The sequence below is a fragment of the Oncorhynchus nerka genome, linkage group LG7 (assembly GCF_034236695.1).
Source record: "Oncorhynchus nerka isolate Pitt River linkage group LG7, Oner_Uvic_2.0, whole genome shotgun sequence".
Lineage (NCBI taxonomy): Eukaryota > Metazoa > Chordata > Actinopteri > Salmoniformes > Salmonidae > Oncorhynchus > Oncorhynchus nerka.
Genome location: NC_088402.1, coordinates 32,820,268 through 32,838,287, shown reverse-complemented (window position 1 = coordinate 32,838,287; position 18,020 = coordinate 32,820,268).

Below are 18,020 nucleotides of genomic sequence, written 5' to 3'. Positions count from 1 at the left end.
TCAATGTGACACAACTGACATTTCCTTGCAGCCCATAACAACTAATACAATATTTCTGACATGACGGTACAATGTCTTCCCCGTTAACGTTGCTGTAGTATGTAAAGGGTCGGTTCATCGCCCTCATGAATGACATCTACAGCATACCTTGTTTGCAAGTCCTTCTCTCACAGAGTTTCTCTGCCCATCTCATTCTAAATGCCACGAGCCCACCGAGGTCTGAGTGTTAAGAGCGAGATTGCTGGCAGTTTAACCTGAACCTCAGCTTTGATTACAGAACAGACCAGGCCTGGAATTAACCAGGTGCTACACAACAACAGCTTCCTGTGAATAGATGCATTCTGATCTTCAGCAAACATTGTCTCCTTTGGCCCTCATTAAACTAATGCAGGATTGGATTTTGAAGGGTGTGTGTGTGTGTGTGTGTGTGTGTGTGTGTGTGTGTGTGTGTGTGTGTGTGTGTGTGTGTGTGTGTGTGTGTGTGTGTGTGTGTGTGTGTGTGTGTGTGTGTGTGTGTGTGTGTGTGTGTGTGTGTGCATGCATGAAAGGCCAGTGGCTGGGCGGGTGGTTTGTTTGCAGGAGGATTTAACTGCTGCCTCACAGTCATATGCTGTTGATTAACAAACTAATGGACAACCAGGCTGTGAGGTGAAGTCATTTCATACCAATCACTATTCATTACTTAATGAGAGATGATGACACTGGGTCTCTCTCTCTCTCTCTCTCTCTCTCTCTCTCTCTCTCTCTCTCTCTCTCTCTCCCTCTCTCTCTCTTTGTCTCTTTGTCTGTCTGTCTGTCTGTCTGTCTGTCTGTCTGTCTGTCTGTCTGTCTGTCTGTCTGTCTGTCTGTCTGTCTGTCTGTCTGTCTGTCTGTCTGTCTGTCTGTCTGTCTGTCTCTCTTTCTCTCTCTCGCTATCTCTCTCTCTCTCTCTCTCTCGCTGTCTCTCTCTCTTTCTCTCTCTCTATCGCTGTCTCTCTTGGTGTCTCTCTCTCTCTCTCGCTATCTCTCTCTCTCGCTCTCTCTCTCTCGCTGTCTCTCTCTCTTTCTCTCTCTCTATCGCTGTCTCTCTTGCTGTGTCTCTCTCTCTCTCTCTCTCTCTTAGTGGAGAGCATTAAGTGAAAGAGAGAGAGTAATTTTTATTTGCCTCTTTAGAGATAAACACGGTCCAGGAATAGAATTAAGACGAACAGAGGAAACATTTGGATAATCATTTTCTAAAGCCTAATTAGTCTTGTTTGCAATGCAGATCACCATAAAATCATCTTAATGTGCTTCATACAACCAGTTAATTTAATGACATAAAATGTCCATTTATTTAGAGAAGCATAAAGGTTAACCGACTGGGCCACTCTGGCAATTGTTGTTTGGGTAGGTGTTCTGATGCTGTGGTCCTCCCCTAATGCACTGGTTATAGTGGTGATCATGTTGAAAGGCAGGCTGTGCACAACCTTCAGTGTGTCTACCGTTCTATGATAATACAGGATACATTTGTTGTCATTTCCCGTTTCAATTCGCAACCAAGTTACTCCGTTGATAAATACCTTAATAGATGGTTTATTACTGGACGTTATGATAAAGCATTACCGCTGTAGCCGTTACCTCTCGTTCTCTGCTGGATTCCCATCTTATCAGATCAGAATCACAGCCAGTGGTTTGGGAAAGAACAACACATGACACAAAGTCCCTGACGGACAGCTCCACCTCCTGAGCTCTGTCCTTTTCTCCGGTCTGCGGGTGGCCAACATAGCATGCTAGGAAACAAAAAATCCCACACATTCCCATGTGATGCTTAGCTGACATGGAGATTGTCGCGAGGTCTCGCTGGCTCTGAGCCTGTGGTTAGGAGGAGTGGGCTTGACAGTGGGAGCTACACACAGCAATTTAAAGGAGGAAGAAGTGGCACTAAGAGATGAAGAAGAGCGAGGAGGAGGAGGAGGAGGATGAGCAAAGCATGTGCTAGTGGGATGGTGGGAGTGTGTTTTGAGTAGGAGTTTCTTCCCGCTGATAATGAATGCAAAAAGTTACCTCCAGAACAGAAGTGCAAAAAAAATCAGATCCAGATTTCATGTAAATATTCTATTAAATATTCCATCCTGTCTTCTATCCCTGGTGGGAGGAGCTGTAGGAGGATGGGCTCATTGTAATGTCTGGAATGATTGGAACTGAGTCAAACATGTGGTTTCCATATAATTGATGTGTTTGATACTGTTCCACTTATTCAATTCCAGCCATTACAATGAGCCCGTCCTCCTATAGCTCCTCCCACCAGCGTACGCTGCTGTGTTTACTGTAGGTCTATCTATCTGTATCTCTGTACTGTATCTCAGTGTATTTTTCTGTATCTCTGTATTGTATCTCAGTGTATTTTTCTGTATGTATCGCTGTACTGTATTTTTCTGTATCTCTGTATTGTATCTCAGTGTATTTTTCTGTATCTCTGTACTGTATCTCAGTTCACTTTTTTCTGCATTGTGCACGGGTGCAGACCGGTGCACCGTAACCAATCAAAACTGCAGTAGGCGTATATGCAAATCAGCCATATATGGATCTGAACTGGACGGTTTACAGCATGAACGGTCATGAGTAGATTAACTTGTTTTGAGGTCAAAGCGAGAGCTGCATGTAGCCACGTGTACACATTTTCTCATATCCTTTGCTAGCTTTTTGGGTATTTGGTATTTTATTAGGACCCCCATTAGCTGTTGCAAAAGCAGCAGCTACTCTTCTTGGGGTCCAAGTTATAGTTATTATCCCAGTTATAGATGATTTCTAGTCAACAATGGGGGAGTGGTTGCCTCCTACAAGAGCACAAAACGTGTGCATTTCTAGCCATCTTTGAAAAGTGAGTCAGGTAAAGAGCTTTGTTTGTTGTCTTAAATGGGTAGTGTTGACAAAGGCAAGGGAGCTGATTGAGCTGATTGTGGACTATAGGAAAAGGAGAACAAGCCCCCCCATTAAAATCGACAGGACTGAAGTGGAACGGGTCATGAGTTTCAAGTTCCTTGGTGTCCACATCACCAACAAACTATCATTGTCCATACATACCAAGACAGTTGTGAAGAGGGCACGACAACACCTTTTCCCCTCAGGAGACTGAAAAGATTTGGCATTGGTCCTCAGATCCTCAAAAAGTTCTACAGTTGCACCATTGAGAGCATCCTGATCGGTTGCATCACTGCCTGGTATGGCAACTGCTCGACAGCGTACGGCCCAGTACATCACTGGGGCCAAGCTTCCTGACATCCAGGACCTATATACTAGGCAGTGTCAGAGGAAGGCCCAAAAAATTGTCAAAGACACCAGTCACCCAAGTCATAGACTGATCTCTCTGCTACCGCACGGAAAGCAGTACCGGAGCACCAAGTCTAGGTCCAAGAGGGTTCTAAAACAGCTTCTACCCCCAAGCCATAAGACTCCTGAACAACTAATCAAATGGCCACTCAAACTATTTACATTTACACTGTTGCTACTCGCTGTTTATTATGAATGCATAGTCACTTTAGAAATGACCTCGACTAGCCTGTACACCCGCACATTGACTCAGTACCCCCTGTATATAGCCTCATTATTGTTCTGTACATTTCTTGTGTTACTTTTTGATATATATTTGACATATATATATATATTTAACTTTATTTTATTTAGTATAAATTTGATTAACTCTATTTCTTGAACCATATTGTTGATTAAGGGCTTGTAAAAGTAAGCATTTCACTGTAAGGTCCACACTTGTTATATTCGGCACAAGTGACAAATGAAATGTTATTTGATTTGATTTAGATTTTGAGACAGGCTTGAATAAGCTAAGTAACCAATAGGCAGAGGGTAGCATGATTTGTCTGATTCTCTTTAATAATGTTATGGGATGCATTTTCGCCATTGTTTTTGATGGTAGGCCACTCTGGTGGGCCTACATGATCAAATAGCCACAGTAACCTACTTGATCACTGTTAAAACTAACTTCGGGTACAGCCTCAGTGTTCACAGAGAACGCTCGCAGCAAGTTGCACAGAATTTTCAGAATGTTCAAGTTTGCGCTCAGCAGACCTGAAATTTGCTCAGTACTGGAAAAAACTGGAGATAACATCGATCTCAGTGTATTTTTGTTTATCTCTGTATTGTATTTCAGTGTATTTTTGTGAATCTCTACTGTATCTCAGTGTATTTTTGTGTATGTCTGTACTGTAACTCAGTGTGTATTTTTGTCTATTTCTGTATCTCTGTGTATTTTGTTTCCTCGTTCCCAGGCCCTCCTTCCTCTGTATCGAGGCATCCGTCATGTTTTCCTGTATCTCTGCCAGATCAGCCTCACCATTGGCCAGTATTTTACTGTGGGCGTCGTCAGGCCATGCTCTCTCACTGGATTGATTTGGTTAATCTCAGTAGATCACATTGCAGCTCAGTAAATCTGAATGATGCTGACAAGGTATTAGACGGAGAAGACTCCAACCATATGACACACCGACGCTTCTATTGAAGCCTCCTTTATGTCTGTCTGGTGGCAGTGATGGTAATGAGGACCACTAAGCTGTTTAGAACTGTATCCTTCACCGGTAGGACACAGCGAGGAGATGGAGTGTATCCTAAACCTCATAACACGGACAGTGTTTTAAGGGGTCATGCAGGTAGGTTTGAGGCAAAATCAGGCAAGTCAAACTAAGACTGTGTCACGTTTGTTATAATGAATGTCGGACCAAGGCACAGCGTACTTTGAGTTCCACGTAATTTATTAAAGAAGTTCAACTTTAGAAAAGACAAAACAATAAAGAATAAACAAACCGTGACGACAATGCAGTGCTAACAGGCAACTAAACATAAACAATATCCCATAACCCACAGGTGGAAAAAATGCAACTTAAGTATGATCCCCAATTAGAGACAACGATTACCAACTGCTTCTAATTGGGAATCATACGCAAACCCCAACATAGAAAATTAAACCTAGAACCCCACATAGAAATAATAAACTAGACTAAAACCCTTAGTCACGCCCTAATCTGCTCTACCATAGAAAATACAGTCTTTCTATTGTCAGGACGTGACAGTATCCCCCCCGCCCTCCAACCAAAGGTGCGGACTCCGACCGCCAAACCTGAAACAAAAAGGGAGGGTTGGGGGGGGGGGTTTCTAGTGTCGGTGGCGGCTCTGGTGCGGGGCAAAGTACCCGCTCGTCCTGCGGATCCAGCCATGGACCCAGGCTGAATACTGGGCCTGGACTGGACCTAGATGCGAAGGAAGGCTCCTGCCTTGGAGCGGGACTGGACGCAGTGTCTGGACTGAACATCGGCGCAGGGGAATGCTCCCGCCATGGAGCGGGACTGGACGCTGTGCCTGGACTTGGCACCAACACCGAAGAAGACTCTGGCCTTGGAGCTGGACTGGACGACGTGCTTAGACTGGGCATCGGCACAGGGGAAGGCTCTGGCAATGGAGCTGAGGGTTCCGGACCGTGGACCACCGCAGGAGGTTCAGGACCGTGGACCGTCTCAGGGGGTTCCGGACTGTGGACCGTTTCAGGAGGTTCCGGACCGTGGACCACCTCAGGAGGTTCCGGACTGGGAACCGTCGCCGGAAGCTCTGGACTGGGGACTGTCGCCGGATGCTCTGGACTGGGGATTGTCGCAGGAAGCCTGGTGCGTGGGGCCGGCACTGGAGGTACTGGGCTGGTGACACGCACCTCAGGGTGAGTGAGAGGAGCAGGCACAGGACGTACTTTACTGGGGAGGCGCACTGGAGGCCTGATGCGTGGGGCCGGTACAGGAGGCACCGGACTAGTGACACGCACTTCAGGGCGAGTGCGGGGTGGAGGCACAGGACGTACTGGACTGGGGACACACACTTCAGGGAAAGTGCGAGGAGCAGGCACAGGACGTACCTTACTGGGAAGACGCACTTGAGGGAGAGTGCGAGGAGCAGGCACAGGACGTACCGGGCTGTGGAGGCGCACTGGAGGTCTGGAGCGTAGAGCTTGCACAACGTGTCCTGGACGGATGACAACCTTCGCACAGGAAGTGCGGGGGGCTGGCACAGGACGCACTGGCCTGTGGATGCGTACTGGAGACACGGTGCGTTGAACCGGCACACATTGTACCGGAACACGGACACTCTCCTCAAAGCGAGTGCGGAGAGCTGGCACAGGCGGCATCGGACGGCTAACACGCTCCTCAGGGCTACTGTCTTGCCTCTCCCCTCTCCCCTACTGTCTTCCATCACTCCCCTCAACTTTCGCCAACCACTCCTCGCTCAATCTATCCCAATATTCCTCCTCGGTCTCTGACTCACCTCTCAGCCTCTGCCTCCCCCCACCCCAAAAAAATTCTAGCTGTCTTTTGGGCTTGCGTTGTCGCTGTCCACCCCTCACCGCTTGCGTCTGCTCCCACTGAAGGCTTTCGTCTCCAGCCATAATTTCCTCCCAAGCCCAGGATACCTTCTCTTCACGCTGCTTGGTCCTGTTGCGATGGGATATTCTGTCACGTTCGTTATAATGAATGTCGGACCAAGGCGCAGCGTACTTTGAGTTCCACATAATTTATTAAAGAAGTGAAACTTTAGCAAAGAAAAAACAATAAAGATTAAACGAACCGTGTCACGCCCTGACCTACTCTACCATAGAAAATACAAGCTTTCTATGGTCAGGATATGACAGACTGCTTGTTCATGAAGGGTTATAATAGTAGATGCGTCCCAAATGCCAGCCTATTCCTTTTACCTTCTTTTTCCACTTGGGACACAACAATATCTGCATCAAATAGAGCATTGGTGTAAGTCTTATGAGGCCCCTTCACAACAGGTGAGAGTGAAAACTGTATCCGCATTGATATAGCCAGCATGCCTGACGTTATATGATGTAGAACCAGCTGAACATCTGATCATCTTTGATTCTCTCTGTTCTACCGGGTTACCATTTATTTATTGATGGTATCTAGGTGTGCTGACTTCAATGGTAGCCCGCTGCAAAGGGTTCCACCCATCCTGAGAGTCTTATCAATTAAAACTGACTCCTGCGTTCTCTCTGCTGGACTAATCTGGGCTCCTTTCCCACCTCTTTGTCACCACTGCCCTCCTCTCTTCCTCCTCCCTCTCTTTTCATCCGCTTATTCTCTCTTCATAAATTCATCTTGTAGGCGTTCTTTGAGCGCCTCTTATTCTCCCTCATCCATTTTCTCATTGTGATGAATACTCCATGCCGGGAGCTTGCTAGGCTTGAAATGATAATGAAGGTGAGAGAGAGCGAGAGATGTACAGGCGTATGGTCGTCGGTCCCAGACCTCTCCTCTCTGGTAGCCAGGTATAGAAGATGTAATATTGTCTACCTGAGGAGCTCTGGGGCTCCCCTCTGTTCTAACATTCTAACTGGTAGCTGTGTTCTGTGAGCTCTGTGAGGGGCCATGGCTCAGGAAGATTCTGATGATGATTCTAAAGAACCAGTCTGTGTTCATTCCTCACCACCATTCCGCTGATATTTTTTATTCCTTTCATCCTTTATGAAGTTGTTTCCTCTCTCCTCCCCGTCGAGGAGAATGGCTGTCTCTCTCTTTATTGAAGCAGAACAGGGACATACATTTTTTAAGAAGAATCAGCATTTGGGCTAAGTTTCCATTTTATTCAATGTGTCTCACTGTGAGTTTGAAAGGAATATTGAGCAAACTATTTCACTCAAGGCTGCTTACAGGACTTATACTGAGATGAGTTACTGAAATAACATCTAATACAGTATTTGTTGCAGGTTATCAGTGTGTGAATCTTGCAAATCCGCTGAAATGGAATCTGAGTCGTCAGATGCAGGCAATCCCCTGTAAGTTCTTTGTCCTCCATATCTCTTCAGCCATAGCACATCTTGTGCTGATTAAATGGCTCAGTAGTTTTAAAAGTTGGTTATAAATCATATTATTTTTATTAATAGACTTCTCCCTCACAGACTAGCAGTCAGCGGAGAGGACTGTATCTCTGAGAGATGAATACCTTACTTTTACACTCACATTAAACTCAGAAATTTAATCAAATTGCCAATTAACTGTATTGGCAGGGGTGACTGCATGCTGAGAATTAAGAGTTTTTCTTTGCTTTAATGAAAACATCAGACAAGATAAGCCCTATGGGAATGACCTTTATCTATGTATCTATTAGTTAACTTTTGTACATATATTAGTTAACAGGTACATAGGGAAGAATCGAGATAAATGTCTGTTTGAATTATTTTTTTGAGAAAGACATTATAATCGAGGGTACTATTACAGAACACTGCAGAAACCTTTTTTGTTTTCTATTCTATAGCCTATAGCAGAGAGTTCTGTAAGCCCCCCTTTACCCCTCTCTCTCTCCCTCTCCCTCGCTCTCCCTCTCCCTTGCTCTCCCTCTCCCTTGCTCTCCCTCTCCCACTCTCTCTTCAGCCTTGTTCCAGCACAGTTTCCACCCACACCAGCCTTCTCCAGTGCTGGGAGGAAAAGTGAGAGCCATAAAAATAAAATATAAACAGAGTAAACACAATGTGCAGACTAGAGGTCATAGGTCTCCCCTTTCCCTCATCTCCACTGTTCCTTTCCTCCCTTCCCTGCCTCCCATCTCTACCGTTCCTCACCACCCTCCGCTTCCCCTTCTCCAGACACCAAGACACGACCTAGACACCTCTTTGTGGGAAAAAACACAAGAGTAAACAGAGAGAAATCAATGCTTCTTTCAGTGTTCCTCCGTGTAAGGCTAGTATGTTCGCCATAGGACTGGGGATGGGTTTGAAGAGCACACCATATGTACTTGTCACAGAGTGGATAATCCCCAGATATCCTCCTGCATGGATGAAGGTTAATCTGTAGTTAAAAAGGAAATGGATTCAGAACACATCAAACTCTCACATCAAACTAAATCTCTTTGGTAGATGGTATACTCCAAAAGGGAACGCACTGCCTGCATATGGGATCTTTGGAGAGAGTGGTAAGACAGTGCCTCGTTGTGAGGACCAGATATGTTGTAACAGCGGGGGAGAAATACTGCACAGCTACACTTTTAGAAAAATAACGAAAGACTTCTAGAACCTAAAAGGGTTCTTATACTGTCCCCATAAGAGAACCCTTTGAAGAACCCTTTTTGGTTCCAGGTAGAACTATTTTGGGTTCCCTGTAGAGCCTACACACAGTGCGTTCCCTCTACCCTCTGTATTTCTCCTGACAAAGTGGACCTTGGTGATGTACAGCCATCATCATGTGGGATTAGTGTTTCTTTGCATGCTGTGATCTCCCAGGATTAAATCAGATTACTTCATGTTTAAAACCACTGGGTTGCCAGATTTCTAGTTGTATCTTTTTACATCCACCAATTTTGGTTTAAGAAATTCAAACCTACTGCTGTACAATGTTCCTAAGGGGATATACGATAAACTCTCTTTTGAATGTCTGAAATGTTCAAAAAGCATAATGGTAAACCTTGGAGGTCCCACATTCAAATTGTCGTCCTTGGAGAGGGTGTCTCAGATTAGTTTTGTTGATAGTCATTGTCCATTATTCCTCTCTCCGACGTCGAAAACTACAGTATATAGCTAATCCCAACGTTACTGATAGTGGAGTAAATTGGTATTTTTGTTGTGGATGTTTGAGTGAACAGGGAGAGTACAAGCTGGAGAGACATTTGTTGACGGAGTAAACCTGAGTCACATTCAAAACAATAGCTCCGGTGGCATGTATTCATGGAGTCCAAGGGAAGCCAGGTTTGCGCAAACATTTTTTACACATTTTTTAAAAGTTACTTTTGCCCTTCAATTCAGAAGAGGCTGAATGTACTGTATTGCAACGGAGAAAGCATCCGAGAGAACAAAACAACACCCCTCTTGCTGTGTATGTGTAGCCCTGATGCTGCCTGGTCAAAAATAGTATGATAGTGTTGCCCGCCCGTGGCATTGAATGCAAGGGAAGCCATCAAACATTTGGTCTACCTTGATAAAATAAATGATACAATAATAGCCAATCAACGTTGAGCTAAACTGAGTGACCTCAGCTGTGAATGGTTCTGGGTCACCAAAAAAAAGTGTCAAGGGAAGCCAGTTTGGATTAGGCTTCACACTAATCACAACAAAAGCTAAACATCATTGACACAGAAAACTTTCATTGTTGCATCTCGTTGTGTTGTTGTCCTCTGGTGGCTAGCTAGCTAGCTAGCTAAAAGTGTCCCTTTCTTATAATTAATTAGCCATGGATGGACATAGGGATTTGAACTTACTGGTTTTACTTATTTCTCTGTACTGGCCAATGGGATTATAAAGGTGATTCAGATCCAACCATTAATTCATACATTGTGCCCCTGGCCTGAGAGGATGGAAGTTCAATATGAAAGGAAGTTAGACTAGCGAAAAAGCATTTTAGCCAGGTAGCCTAGGGTAACAAAAACTAAAAGTGTCAGCATGTTTTTTCTACTTATGCACACAAACTCATGCACACACACAGAGAAACCAGTCAAATGGACAGCCACATGATATTTAACTTACGTTACAAGAAATAGGGTGACACTGGGGACATAGACATTGTGACAATGGGTAGGTTCATATTGAAGAGTAGACAGGATATCCTTATTAACAATGCAGAGAACAGTACAGATTGACTGTGGAATCACTGTGGTCAAAGTCACTGTGGTGACTGAGGTCATTTTGTTTTACTGTCATTGTCATTACAGTATTGGCATATTAAAGCAATGATAATGTTATGTGGTTATGGTAATGCCTAGGCATATGACTACTATGTAGCCATTCACAGTAGTAGACAATGCTTAACTTGAGTCACTCACAGCAATCAATGACAGACTTCTTATCATTAAGGAAGTGGAGGCTGAAGATGCAGGTATGTGTAGTAGGGACGTCTTCAGCCAGGCTTTCAGCTTTAGGATGGAACTTTTTCGCTGTGCAATATTAAGCTCACTTTTGGAAGTCTTATTCCGGTCTCCACCACTGCCCACCCATCTGTCTCCCACCATCTCTGTCTACAGATCTTAATTTGATCCATCTTTTGTTGCTGTCAATGAGATGAGCTTTGTGCTTTACATAAATTCACTGAAAACCCACCCCAGCTAGCACAGTGGATCAGGGCCGATTCCAGCTGAGAGTCAGATTCGGCCGACGTCATGTGGCCTGAGTCTGGGTCACCATCGGCAGTATTACTTATGGCTAGGATGCGGGGATTAAACTCGGGCCGATTCCAGTGTGCGTTATCTGGCCCAAATGTATTACTTGGGGCTCGCCCGTGCCGGCCTCGACTGGGAGACCAATGAGGCAACGCACCATTGGACCAGCATCGTCTGAGTTAGGGGAGGGTTTGGCCGGCCGGGATGTCCTTGTCCCATCGCCCTGTAGTGACTCCTATGGGGGACCAGGCGCATGTACACTGACACGGTCATCAGATGAATGGTGTTTCCTCCGACACAATTTTTTTTGTGAATAGGTATAATTTGTATGTATAATAGTACTATTTAAAATGACTAAATAGGGTAATTTTCTATACATTAATTTAAATTTGCATCGGGCCGCATCTGGGGGGAATCTGGTAGGATGCCGGCAAAGACGGCTGAATTCCGGGAGATGGAAACAGACACATTTATTTGGGACGATTCTGGGTAGTTATTCATTTTGATTCGGTCTCTCTCTCTCTCTCTCTCTCTCTCTCTCTCTCTCTCTCTCTCTCTCTCTCTCTCTCTCTCTCTCTCTCTCTCTCTCTCTCTCTCTCTCAGAACACATTGACCTCTGCATCAACAGTAACAGCCCCTCCACCAAGCAGAATGATCTGGATGTATCCAGGAGAATTCTCCACCAATTGGTGGGTGTTGCCAGAATCGTTCACGAAGCCAGGACGCTACTTCTTTATATTACAGGGTCTTGCAGAAGCTCATAACCTTGAAAATAAAGGAGGAAGGGAGCTGCTTTTGTTATTGAGGTCAAAACAAGTGTTCACTATTTCTCTGTAACAGGCTTTGCGAGGCTCATGGCTTATGGAGCCCTTTTGAGCATCACATTTGTTCTCTGTTGTTTCGATGGGAAGGATGGGAAGTAGAGGGCTGCGTTCCCGTGGAATACCCGCGGGTACTGACAGAGATCATTGCGGCGAGGTCTGCATTTTTCATGCTGCGGGCGGGAGCAGGCGGTCAGACAGACAACTTTGGGATGGAAATATTTTTGTTGACCCGCAGATGATTTGGTAACGGTCGTCTTTCTGCTTTGTGTGCATTATCCCATTCACACACTCACAGAATTCACTGCTTCAACTTCAGTTTCCTCCATTCTAGTTGCAAGTTCAAGTGTGCCTAGTATGAGCGGTCTCATTGAAATAGAGATGCTGCCTACATGGGCGGAGAGCCATGGGTCAGGGGGCCAGAACATAATTACAAATCATTTGTAGACTGGAAATTAGGCCTAATTTTGTTTGTAGCCCAAACAGATATGATATTTGACAAAAACATAATCATTTCAAACCTTGCTTACATTTGTAAAACGATCATATCTCTCTAAAATGCATTGGAATACTGTGGAATATATTTCCTAAATTTAAAATCACCTGCTGGTGTTTTTACAATCTTTCATGTTCCCCCCCATAAAAAACAACACTTTCTAGATAAACATTTTTGGGGCTCAGAAAACTTGGGGGGCAAATAAAATCACCTCCGGTTCAAATTCCAACCATCATCTGTCAGATGGGGAACCCTGCTGTAGCCTATGCATGGCTGGAGAAAGCACAGGGCAGTTATCTTTCCTAGGAACTGTACTTCCTAAATATGATTAGGCTATAGATTACTACATTGCCTAGAAATAAATATTGATCCCCCATATTTCTCTGTCTGAAAATTGTCCCACTCCTAAAAGGTAGGCTATAAAAATAGCTCAAGAGAAAGTGCAAGTCTCTCCAACTCTGCTCTCTTCAAACTACATTTATCATTTTGGCTGATATAGCCCAGTAATACAGATAACCTAATATAATGGGCAATGTGAAAATCTCCGGTAATTTCACCTTTTTCTTAAGTTATTTTTGCCCATTTGATATTGCCTATGGCTGGCAAGTGAGCTGCATCACATATGCCTAAAAATAACATTGCGGGACTGCGGTTCGGTTTGTGACCAGTTCTTGCAGTAGTGGGTGGGAGAGACAGAAAGCCAGCAAGTGCAGGCAGGGTGCGGTATGAAATGATTTGGATCTGCGTGCGGGAGCGGGATGAAGAAATCTGTCCCGCGCAGACGTCTAGATGGAAGCACCCTGGCACAGAACCACCAGTGAGGGTTTTACATGAAATGTTCAAAAACTCTGGATCAATACATTGGACTGTGCCTCTGCCGTCTGTCTGTTTGTGAGTCTCTTCGCCTCTCATTAAGCATCTCTGACCTATAGATCCCTTCACGGCCTCCCTCCAAGAGATATTATTTGTAATTCCACCAGAGTCCATGTTGAGTAAAGATGATGAAGAACAATAGTCTGTTTTTACACATTTATCCATCAATAGATTACAATCCTTCTTTGAATAAGGCGAGTGACTGAATATTGTTCAATTCAATCACACAGCCATTGATAAAATGCCACAATAAACCGAACCCAAAAGTAATTTCAAGCTGCCTTTCACGCTGCCTCACGACCTTCTAAACAAACCTTCTAAACAACAGGAATAGAGAAGGGTAGTGCCATCTTCTGGAGAGTCTGATTATAACAGACATGGACAATTTGATTGGTAAATGGAATGGGTGGCTTTGTGTAGGACTACAGTTCTAGGCCTACAGTTCTAGGTCTACACAAAGCCAACCATTCCATTTACCAATCAAACTGTCATTGTGTCAGTGAGTGTATGTCTTTGAATGATCATGTGTTTGTGTTTGACCATAATGCCACCAGGGTTAAGTATGTTAGTGGGACTGAGAGAGCAGATACTGAAAAAAAGCTTTAAAGAACTGAGATAGCATAAACTGTTCAAATAACTATGATGACGTTTTGAAACTGGTGTCTGAGTCCCGTGACACTTATTTGGTGAGGTTATCATGGCTTTGATTTAAGGGGATCTGATCAAGCCATACTGAACTCTACAACAGTGCTGGTGAGTAGTTTCACTACATGTAATTCAACTAGTAATTTTACTACATTTCTGGAGAATAGTTGTAATGTTTTCAGTAGTTCATTTGTTTTTTTGCCATGTAATGGTGTAGCTAACCATAACATTTTTTTGCACAAAAAACAAACATTAAATGAACAGCAAAATAACTGCCCTATTTTTCTCTCTCCCTGACCACTGGGCTAACCCGACGCACTCACTTATGTCTGTCGCAAATATCTCACTACACTTATTTTTTGTTGGCAAAATAAGGCATGACATGCCAGCAACAAACACTGACACTACACATGCAAATATAACTAGGGATATCCTTGTCTCATCGCGCACCAGTGACTCCTGTGGCGGGCCGGGCGCATTGTGTGCTAACCAAGGTTGCCAGGTGCACAGTGTTTTCTCCGACACATTGGTGCGGCTGTGTTAAGAAGCAGTGTGGCTTGGTTGGGTTGTGTATCGGAGGACGCATGACTTTCACCCTTCGTCTCTCCTGAGCCCGTACGGGAGTTGTAGCGATGAGAGAAGATAGTAGCTATCTCAATTGATTCTCAATTGGATTGAGGTCTGGGCTTTGACTATGCCATTCCAAGACATTTAAATTTTTCCCCTTAAACCACTCAAGTGTTGCTTTAGCAGTATGCTTAGGGGCATTGTCCTGCTGGAGGTCTCAAATCTCTGGAAGACTGAAACAGGTTTCCCTCAAGAATTGGATACCATGAAATTGGGGAGAAAAAGGGGTAAAAAAAATTATAATAAAAACTAAATAAAGCGCTGGTCTGCCTTATTAACAAGACTATCAACAAGGCAGGTCCTACAGTTTTGTTGCACCTGGACTACTGTTTAGTCATGTGCTCAGGTGCCACAGGTGCCACAAAGACCTCGGAAAATTACAATTGGCTCAGAACAGGGCAGCACGGCTTAAATGTAAATGTACACGGAGAGGTAACATTAATAATATGTAAGTACAGTGGCTTGTGAAAATATTCACCTCCAATGGCATTTTTCCTATTTTGTTGCCTTACAACCTGGAATTTAAATAGATGTTTTGGGGGGTTGAATCATTTGATTTACACAACATGCCTAACACTTTGAAGATGCAAAATATTTTTAATGGTGAAACAAACCAAAATAAGACAAAAAAACGGAGAAGTTGAGGGTGCATAACAATTCACCCACCAAAGTCAATACTTTGTAGAGCCACCTTTTGCAGCAATTACAGCTGTAAGTCTCTTGGGGTAGGTCTCTACAAGCTTGGCACATCTAGCCACTGGGATTTTTGCCCGTTCTTCAAGGCAAAACTGCTCCAGCTCCTCCAAGTTGGATGGGTTCTGCTGGTGTACAGCAATCTTTAAGTCATACCACAGATTCTCAATTGGATTGAGGTCTGGGCTTTGACTACGCCATTCCAAGACATTTAAATGTTTCCCCTTAAACCACTCAAGTGTTGCTTTAGCAGTATGCTTAGGGGCATTGTCCTGCTGGAGGTCTCAAATCTCTGGAAGACTGAAACAGGTTTCCCTCAAGAATTTCCCTGTTTTTAGCACCATCTATCATCTCTTCAATTCTGACCAGTTTCAAAGTCCCTGCCAATGAAAAACATCCCCACAGCATGATGCTGCCACCACCATGCTTCACTGTGGGGATGGTGTTTTCGGGGTGATGAGAGGTGTTGGGTTTGTGCCAGACATAGCTTTTTCCCTGATAGTCAAAAAGCTCAATTTTAGTCTCATCTGACCAGAGTACCTTCTTCCATATGTTTGGGGACTCTCCCACATGCCTTTTAGTGAACACCAAATGTGTTTGCTTATTTGTTTCTTTAAGCAATGGCTTTTTTTCTGGTGACTCTTCCGTAAAGCCCAGTCTGTGGAGTGTACGGCTTAAAGTGGTCCTATGGACAGAAACTCCAATCTCTGCTGTGGAGCTTTGCAGCTCCTTCAGTGTTATCTTTGGTCTCTTTGTTGCCTCTCTGATTTTATGCCCTCCTTGCCTGGTCCGTGAGTTTTGGTGTGCGGCCCTCTCTTGGGAGGTTTATTGTGGTGCCATATTGTTTCCGTTTTTTAATAATGGATTTAATAGTGCTCTGTAGGATGTTCAAAGTTTTGGATATTTTTTTACAACCCAACCCTGATCTATACATCGCCACAACCTTTTCCCTAACCTGTTTGGAGAGCTCCTTGGTCTTCATGGTGCCGCGTGCTTGGTAGTGCCTCTTGCTTCATGGTGTTACAGACTCGGGGGCCTTTCAGAACAGGTGTATATATACTGAGATTATGTGACACTTAGATTGCACACAGGTGGACTTTATTTAACTAATTATATGACTTCTAAATGTAATTGGTTGCACCAGATCTTATTTAGGGGCATTTCCGTTTTTATTTTAATTTTTTAAAATTTAAACATGTTCTTTTTTTCATTTCACTTCACCAATTTGGACTATTTTGTGTATGTCCATTACATGAAATCCAAATAAAAATCTGTTTAAATTACAGGTTGTAATGCAACAAAATAGGAAAAACACCAAGGGGGTGAATACTTTTGCAAGGCACTGTAAATCTCTCATGGCTCAAGGTGGAGGACAGATTGACTTCATCACTACTTGTTTGTAAGAAGTGTTGACAAGCTGAATGCACCTATGTGTCTGTTTAAACTACTAGTACACAGCTCGGACACCCATGCATACCCACAAGACATGCCACCAAAGGTCTCTTCACAGTCCCCAAGTCAAGAACAGCCTATAGTAGGCGCACAGGACTACATAGAGCCATGGTTACATGGAACTCTATTCCACATCAGGTAACTGATGCATGCAGTAAAATCAGATTTAAAAAAACAGATCAAAATAAACCTTATGGAAGAGCGGGGACTGTGAAGAGACACACACACACACACAGGCACAGACACACATACTGTACACATGATAAGATACTCTACCCACATAGACACATGGATTTTGAATTGTATATGTGATAGTAGAGTAGTGGCCTGAGGGAACATACTTAATGTGTTGTGAAAAGTGTTATGAAATGTAATGTCATGGAATATTTTAAATTGGATATAACTGCCTAAATGTTACTGGACACTAGGAAGAGTAGCTGCTGCCTTGGCAGGAACTAATGGAGATTCGTAAAAAAAAAAAACACAACTACAAAACATCTGATTCAGAAGAGGTAGTTTTGATCAGTGTACTACTTTTTCAAAGTAACTTTAGTTAAACAAACTCTGTTTCTTAAGGGTAGATTTAGTGTAGTTCAAATTCTTCCAGTGTGAAGTAAATGGTAGCTTGATAAACTATATATTTCAGAGAAGCTTCCCCACCACTGCTCTACAACAGGTACAGTATAACTGTTAATTGTGTGGTGGTGCATGGGACACACAATATTATCTAGCCACAGTTTATTCTCATTTGGTGGTGAACTGAACACCACATGCATATAATTAACTCTCCACTACCCCTCCAAACCATAACTTCAGCAGAGACCACACTATAGGTTCACAGTAGATACACACACCACGTGATGAACCACCAACCCTGTAACTAGTAGAAATCAGTGGAACCACCAGCTCTTTAACTAGTAGAAACCAGTAGAACCACCAACTCTGTACTAGTAGAAACCAGTAGAACCACCGGCTCTGTAACTAGTAGAAACCAGTAGAACAACCAGCTCTGTAACTAGTAGAAACCAGTAGAACCACCAGCTCTGTAACTAGTAGAAACCAGTAGAACCACCAGCTCTGTAACTAGTAGAAATCAATAAAACCACCAGCTCTGTAACTAGTAGAAACCAGTAGAACCACCATCTCTGTAACTAGTAGAAACCAGTAGAACCACCAGCTCTGTAACTAGTAGAAATCAGTAGAACCACCAGCTCTGTAACTAGTAGAAACCAGTAGAACCACCAGCTCTGTAACCAGTAGAAACCAGTAGAACCACCAGCTCTGTAGCTAGTAGAAACCAGTAGAACCACCAG